Here is an 8,163-nt window from a genome sequence, read left to right as displayed (position 1 = left end):
GTTTGACTCCTTTGAGCTTTTAGCTAGTGTTTGACTCCTTTTAGCTAACTCAGTTTCAGCTCCTGTACTAAATTTCAGCAGCCATTTAGCACTCAGTACAGCATTTTGACTAAAAAACAACATATTTCTGGAGTAAAACTTTAATTTTAATCCTTTTCAACACATTTTAAATAGCAGGTTAATCTAATTGCAGCTATAAAAGTTTAACGGCAGGAAGAAAAGGTCTGTTTCTTTCAGATTATTCTACTGTTTCACTTTAACAAAAGCTCCATTATCCCAACCCCCCGATAAATCAGCAGCAGGCTGCGAACACGGCCCGGAGCCGGAGGACCTGTGTGCAACAGGACAACTCTATCGCTGAATTTCACAGGTCATTACTCTGGCTCCAGCCACCGCTGCCTCCAGTGGCTCTGGAGACGGCCAGCTTTTTCTAAGAGACAACAGCTTACTGGGCTTTGTGCGAGCTAAACAAGCGTGTCTGTCTCACTGCAGCAGATTAATGTCCAGATAGAGGTTCTGCTCCTTGGGGAGACCCGTGGAGGAGCCATCCATCAACCTTTGGAAACCATTACACAATAACAAAATAAAATCAGAGAGGGGGCTCATTGACTTAACAACGTCCTCTGGGGCTACAGTGAGAGCGAACGGAGAAGTTTCTCAATTAAGTCTCAACAGCTAAAGGAAGGTTGAATTTCCTGGAAACCAGAGCAGAACAGAAACGAGTGAGTCCGTCTGTAATACGACCTCTTTCAACGCTCCAAATGACCACAAACTAAGATTCTGTCTCACTCGACAAACAGTTACTGAAACAATGTAATATTTTATATTAATTATGTCTGGAAAAATGATAAAAATTACAGATTTTTCTGCCGGTCCACTGTTGAAAGCAAAAGGATGACGATGCTTGTTTGAGTTCCTTTGCTTTTCTCTTGTGTTAGCAAAATATCTCATGAATCACTGCACAGATTTTATTAAAAATCTCCAAAAGTAATTGATGGTTATCAAACATAGACTTGAAATATATTTAAGCATACGAGTGTATGAGATTATGAGTAATTATGCAAAGTTAGAAATGAGTATTTTCCTAATAACAATGGTGATGCCCAGATGTCCCAGCTTTGCACCAGTCCTGAACGCAGCATGACCTTTGTGAATCTGGAGCGATAAGTTTCAAAAGTCACATTCACAGGCAGCTGATCCATGCGCTCGTGTTGACTGATTCATCCCAGCAGGCCATTTGTGCGCATAAATTTGGCCATTTGCATCTGCAGAATATTCCTACCCGTACACACTGAAATGTGCACAATGTTTGAAAAACTTAACGCGTTTGTGAATCTTATGGTACGCTTGTAGATCTTATTTTACGCACAAAAATCTTTTTGTACTCTTGTGTGGCCAAACTTTTGAGACTGTTTTATTTTCATAAATTTTGTTTATTTTAATTCTGATGTTTAAAACTGGGGCGGCACGGTGGTGTAGTTGGTAGAGCTGCTGCTTCTCAGCGAACAGGTCGACCCGGTTCAAATTACCATCGGGGGCCTTTCTGGGTGGAGTTTGCATGTTCTCTCTGTGCTGCGTGGGTTTTCTCCGGGTACTCTGGTTTCCTCCCACAGACCAAAAACCTGTATGTTAGACTGATCGGTAACTCTAAATTGTCCCCAGGTGAGAGAGAGACCGAATGGTTGTTTGTCTCTGTGTGTCTCCATGTGTCCCTGTGATGGACTGGAGACCTGTCCCCGCCTCTATGGGCACCAGTGACCCCCAAGACCCAGAAGGGAAGAAGCAGGTAAAGAGGATGGATGGATCAGAATCAGAGTTTCTGTTATTTGCACAACATGTGGTGCATGAGGTGGAACAAAATTGTGTACACAGGGTCCCAGGTGCATCTAACAAAAGTATAAAATGTAAAAGAAAACCAGTAATAACATCTAAGATATGAACTAAGAAAAACATCAACTAAAAATACACTAAGCATTAATAGTACAAAAACTATAAAAACAATACGCCGAACAACAGCAAAAACATGAGTCTGTGTGAGCAGATGAACACGAATGAACACAGCAACATTGAAACAGATCAGCAGCAACATGAAACAGATCAGCAGCAACATGATTTGATTTTTCACAGTAATTATTCTGGTTAGAGATTCATGAGTCTAACAGCATCAGGGTAGAAGCTGTTCCTCAGTCTAGTGGTTCTACACTTAATGCTCCTCAACCTCCTTCCAGAGGGGAGTGGGGCAAAAAGTGTGTGTGCTGGGTGTGTGGGGTCCTTCATGATGCAGATGGCCCTCTTCCTGCATCTGGAGATGTAGATGTCTGTGATGGCGGGGAGACTGACTCCAACAAACTTCTGTGCAGCCTTCACCACTCTCTGCAGAGCTTTTCTTTCTGCAGCTGTGCAGCCTCCATGCCACACATTGATGATGGAGCACAGGATGCTCTCCACTGCACACCTGTAGAAGGAGGTGAGGACTGAGCTTCCCAGACCAGCTCGTCTCAGCCGCCCAAGGAAGTAGGGTCTCTGATTAACTTTCTTGATCAGGCTGGTGGTGTTGTTGCCCCAGCTGAGGTTGTCATTCAGGTGCACACCCAAGTACTTGTAGTTGGAGACCACTTCTACTGCAGATCCTCCTATTTTGGGGGTGGAGGGGTGGGGGGATTAGGTGTTTGTTCCTTTTGAAGTCCACGATCATCTTCTTTGTCTTATTCACATTGATGTGAAGGTTATTCTCCTTGCAACAGCTCTCTAGGTGTTCCTCCTCCTGCCTGTAGCTGGACTCATTGTTGTTTATTGATGCATCCCACCACCGCTGTATCATCTGCTAACTTTACAATGTGACAGCCTGGATGGGTAGGTGAACAGTCATACGTGAGCAGAGTGAACAGGAGAGGGCTCAGCACACATCCCTGAGGGGAGCCAGTGTTGACGGTTATGGTGCAGGAGAAGTTGTGGATCCTCACAGACTATGGTCTGTTTGTTAAGAAGTCCAGGACCCAGTTGCAAATGGAGGGGCTTAGTCCTAGTGCGAGTGGTTTGTCCATCAGGGTTTGGGGGATCATGGTGTTGAAGGCAGACGTGAAGTCCACAAAGAGCATACGGACATAGGAGTCCTTCTGCTCCAGGTGGGTGAGAGCAGTGTGGACCACAAAGGAGATGGCGTCTTATGTTGATCAATTCACATGGTATGCATACTGGTGAGGGTCCTCGTTGATGTTGATTTGATGTGGGTCATGACCAGTCTTTCGAAGCATTTATTGACTATCGGGGTGAGGGCTACTGGCCGATACTCATTCAGACCAGTCACAGTAGAGCTCTTTGGGACTGGGATGATGGTGGCAGTCTTCAGGCAGGTGGTAACTGTTGCCAGGGTAAGTGAGGAGTTAAAGATGACGGCCAGCACCTCGCAGCCAGTCAAAGCAGATGGCCGCTTGTCCTGAGCCTGGTTCTGCTGGAGGTTTCTACCTTTGAAAAGGCTTTCCACTGTTGCCACTGTGCTTGCTCAGGATGGGAGACTGCAACGAAGCCAAGATTCAACTTGTCTGCTGGATTCCTTAGAGAACTTTACTAATTGTATTTTATGTTTGTGAATGTTCCTGTAAAGTGCCCTGAGACAACTTTGTTGTGATTTGGCGCTATATAAATAAACTGAATTGTATTTACTCTCTATGCCTTTTCACATTTCTTATGGTTTTCCTTAGGTTATCTGCTTGTTTTGTGTGTGGTGTGTGTGTTGGGGGGTGGGGGGGTCACAGTGTGAGTTTAGGAGTTTCACCCCGTCACCTTTGAGAAGCCGTATTTGTAATAAACACACAAACTGTCAGTCCTACACATGAGTAACAGTAAACGACAGGATCTCTGGTTGCCCCCGCCCCATCCCCCACCCCCCCCAGAAGGGGGTCACACAAACTCAGCATCCAACTGGCTTCTAATTTGTTTAGAGCAGTCCATTCAAACAGGATCCCCAGCAGAGAAAATCTCGTTTCCAGGGCTGTCGCCGCGGCTCGGGCCGTGTTAGCTGAGAGGAGATCAGCTGACTTCCACACACAGCTTCACTCAGGCGCCAGCTGCTAATTAACACGTTGGAGATTACGTTTACCGGACCAACACGGTCTGCCTGGGTTTTATTACCACTGCCCTCTGGGAACACAAAACCCTCAGTGTGACACTGCCGGGTGAGAACTGCTGGCAGGGTTCGACTGCACAAAGTGTTCAGAGAGAACGACAAGCTCACTTTTCTTTTTGTTTCTTTAGCTACATTTGGTCCAAGAGCCGAGCTGCAAACTCTCAACCCCGAGTCAGTATTCTCACCTTTGACTTCCTGTTTAGAGTTTCTTCTCTATGTTTTTGGACGGTAGCTTCGGCTGAGTTCCAGCTACTTCATTAAACTAAACCTTTAGCTCATCCAGCACAATACAGCTATGACTTTAAGTATTCATACCTTTCTTTTTTTAACTGTTTTATTTACATTTTTCCACAAAGACAAATTAAACAAGTCTTTACAACTTTGTGTTCTTTGAGTTATTCTTCAGCATGCATGCTCCATTTTTTAGCTTTCAGCTACAGTTCAGGTTTAGACATAAGCCTTTTAATGACTAATCTGCTAATCATAGCTTTCAGCTCCTTTAACTAATTTAAACGTTTAGCTGTGGTTCTGCTGGTCATGTTTTTTTAATACACATTGGCTCATTTTAACATTTAGCTCTTCTTTAGCTCATTTTAGCTTCCATTCAATTTATCTTAGCTTTCAGGTCCTGTTTTGCTAAGTTTATCTTTTAGCTCCTGTTTTGCTTTTAGCCATTTAGCTAATTTGATGTTTAAGTAACTGTTTTGATCATTTTAGCTTACAGCTACATTTTCACTATTTTCAGATTTTAGCATCTGGTCTGCTGGTTTTTAGCTTTTAGTTTAGGCCAGTTTCAGATTTAACTTTTTGTGTTTAACTAATTTTAGCTTTTGTTCTGATTATTTCACCTAACAATTCAGTTTCATTCAGTACTCAGCATGTACATGCCATTTTAGCAGAAAAATCAAATTTTTTAAATCTATTTCTGTCCTCTCTATGCGCAGCGTTCATTAATCTGTTTGGGCTCATGCTGCTCGTTTTACAGGCCCATTAGAGGAGCGGGGAAAGTCGTCCATTTGTTGGCAGCAGGCAGCAGACAACTGGGCAGAGCCGGGTCGTACAAACAGGATGATATGATGGGGCTGTAATCATTTTCACGCAGCTCCTCTGACAACAAGCAGCACTTCAGATTAATGTGCAAAGATACAAAACAGTAATAAAGTGCTGATGACCTGAGATTATGAGGGCCAAAACTTGCAGCTTCACCAGGCTGAAGAAATATGGACATGTGTTATAATCATTTATATTTATATCGTATTTTAAGCTGGAGCAGTGGTGCACATATGAACTACGCCATAAAGGAAGTTCTTCTTTGGTGTTTTACGGCGGATTGCATCCTCTCTGTTTCTTTAACGCCTCCTTGAGGTTGAACCGCACTTACATTTCCGTAAAGGAAGTTTTGCTGACGTGAAACGTAAATCTGTCGATCTGCGTTCCATTACGCCATGGCTTTCTCAAGGACCCAGATGTGTGACACAGAAAAACTACATTTTGGAATTAAAATTACAGTTGTCCCTCGCTATTTCGCGATTCGTTTATCGTGGACTCGCTCTATCGCGGTTTTTCTAAATAAGATTGGACAAGACACACAACTGGCTGATTGATGGATGAGCTGCACGATCGGCATGAAATTTTTTATTAAAATAAATTATTTTAAATTATTTAGCACCTGCTGCTCCTTTGTGCAGCCCATACTGCAGGATAAACTTCCTCCTGCAGCTGATCAGCTTTTCACTGTCCAGAGCGGAGAAGTGGGCGTGGCCAAGAGCGCTTGCAGGTGGCAAAGAGCAGAGGAGGCAGGGAGCTGAAATCATGACATTCTGTGCTCTTTTAGATAGTTTAGGGTTTAGAAACATTGTTTAGCATATTGCAAGTGTGTGTATATATATATATATATATATATATATATATATATATATATATATATATATAAAATAATAAAATAAACTGCTGCTTACTAGTTGCACTACCATTTATACTTTGCTGTTTTTCACTTATCGCAGGTCTTCAGGGTTCAGATCTCCCGTGACAAATGAGGGACTACTGTACTCTGGGACTTTCTCAGGGACCTGGATGTGTGACACGAAAAACTGAATTTTGGATTTGAAACTGAATTATAGAAGTGAACATGAAAGCAGTCAAACTGAATTTTCAATACAACCAAATACAGTTTCAAAGCAAATTAATTCAGTTTCAATTTAGTGAAATTTATTTTCAAACCAGTGGATTTAATTTCAAATTATGCAAATACAGATTCAGTCTGAGAGATTCAAGTTCAGTTTCTGATGGAACGAGTTTCTGCTCGTATAAAAGGACAAATCACGGAGTATTGTGGAGCTACAGGAAGTGAATCTAAGCAGATGAAAGCTGAACTCATCAAGTGCCAACACTGGTTCTGCTCAACATGCTGTAGTTTAGATCTGAAAACATCTGCACCACTAGATGGCACATCTGAGGCCTCATCTTGTTCCAAACAGATGTGATAAATATGTTTTCATCCAACTTTGTCAGCCAGTGCACTGCAAGCAACAAGACCCCCAGTCTAAAATTAAACACAGATATTTAAGTGGACCCTGAAAACAAGACAAATGCTGGATCAAACACGTAAAAAAAAAAAAAAACCTGCTGAAGGAGCTGATTGTAGATCAGAACGCAGAGAGATGTCAGTCCTGTGGAAAAAAACACTGACTTTCCCATTTATCTTCCCAAACCTGTGTGTCTGAAAGACTTCACACTGAATTAGGCTGAAGTGGAAAGCCACTCTCCAGACTTGCAGCGTTTCTTTCCACTCCGCGGGCGGGTGATAAATCTCCCGTTCTTTGCTCCGCTGCCTTGCTCCTCTCTTTCATCGGCCTCCTGCTGCTCTCTCTGGTCAGGCAGCAGCAGTTTGGAAAAGCTTGGGACGGTTTTATTAGAAACAAATCAGGCAGCATTACAAACACAAGAGAAGATGCTGAAATGTTGGGTAGCACATTACATCGCGCTGGTGCTTTGTGGTGCACAGACTCTTTAATGAAAGGCTTCATGTTCCATACGACGACGCACACGTACAGAAACTGGAGCGCTAAGGAAAGGGAACAAGAAACGCAACAATGCACGATTCTCCCTAATTAAACACATCGCATCTCGTTTGTAATTCACACACAAACAGAAACGTAAAACCAACAATTTGTGGTTTCAGGAGGAGCTGCGTGCTCCATTTCAGTAAAACAATAAGAGCAAATATCTTCACGACTAACCCCGATTACTGCATTAGAGCTTCTGAAGGAGACGTTAGGAACTCCTCGGTCAGCGTGAGATTTCTGTAACGGTTACGTTTTACGTAGTTGTTCTCTTTAGAAATGTTCAGTAATCATGTGGCATGTTTGTGCAGCGCCTTGACAGAATGCTGTTGTATCAGCAGCCAATTTGAGTTTGAATCATGGTGCTCAGTCCTCCGGATGGTGACGGCATGTTGGTTTTAGATCCTGATGTAAACCTTTTATACTAAACTTCTGATAACACTGATTATATAAAACCCATAGTGAACAACTGCGGTCATGTGGAAACAGTTGTTGCAGTCATCATTTATGCTAAAAACGACCAGTTTTCTTTACAGTAGACCTGTGATGGCTGCACACAAAGCATCCACAACATTAGACGAAGCTCAGCCGAACATCCAATCCATCCATCATCTTCCTCTTATTCTGAAGTCGAGTCTCGGGGGCAGCATCTTGAGCAGGGAGGTCCATACATCTCTTTCCACCTCCTCTTCCAGCTCTTCTGGGAGAATTCCAAGGTGTTCCCAGGCCAACCGAGAGATGTTGTCTCTCCAGCGTGTCCTGGGTCTTCCACAGGGTCTCCGCCCAGTCGGCCATGCCCGAAGCGCCTCCCTAGGGAGGCATCCAGGGTCCATCCTTACCAGATGCCTGAACCACCTCAACTGGCTCCTCTCAATGTGGAGGAGCAGTGGTTCTACTCAGAGTCTCTCCTGATAACTGAAATTCTCACTCTGTCTCTAAGGGAGAGTCCAGCTACCCTGCAGAGGAAACTCATTT

The sequence above is a fragment of the Nematolebias whitei genome, chromosome 15, assembly GCF_014905685.2.
Source record: "Nematolebias whitei isolate Nwh7 chromosome 15, NemWhi1, whole genome shotgun sequence".
Classification (NCBI taxonomy): domain Eukaryota; kingdom Metazoa; phylum Chordata; class Actinopteri; order Cyprinodontiformes; family Rivulidae; genus Nematolebias; species Nematolebias whitei.
This window is presented reverse-complemented; position numbering follows the sequence as displayed.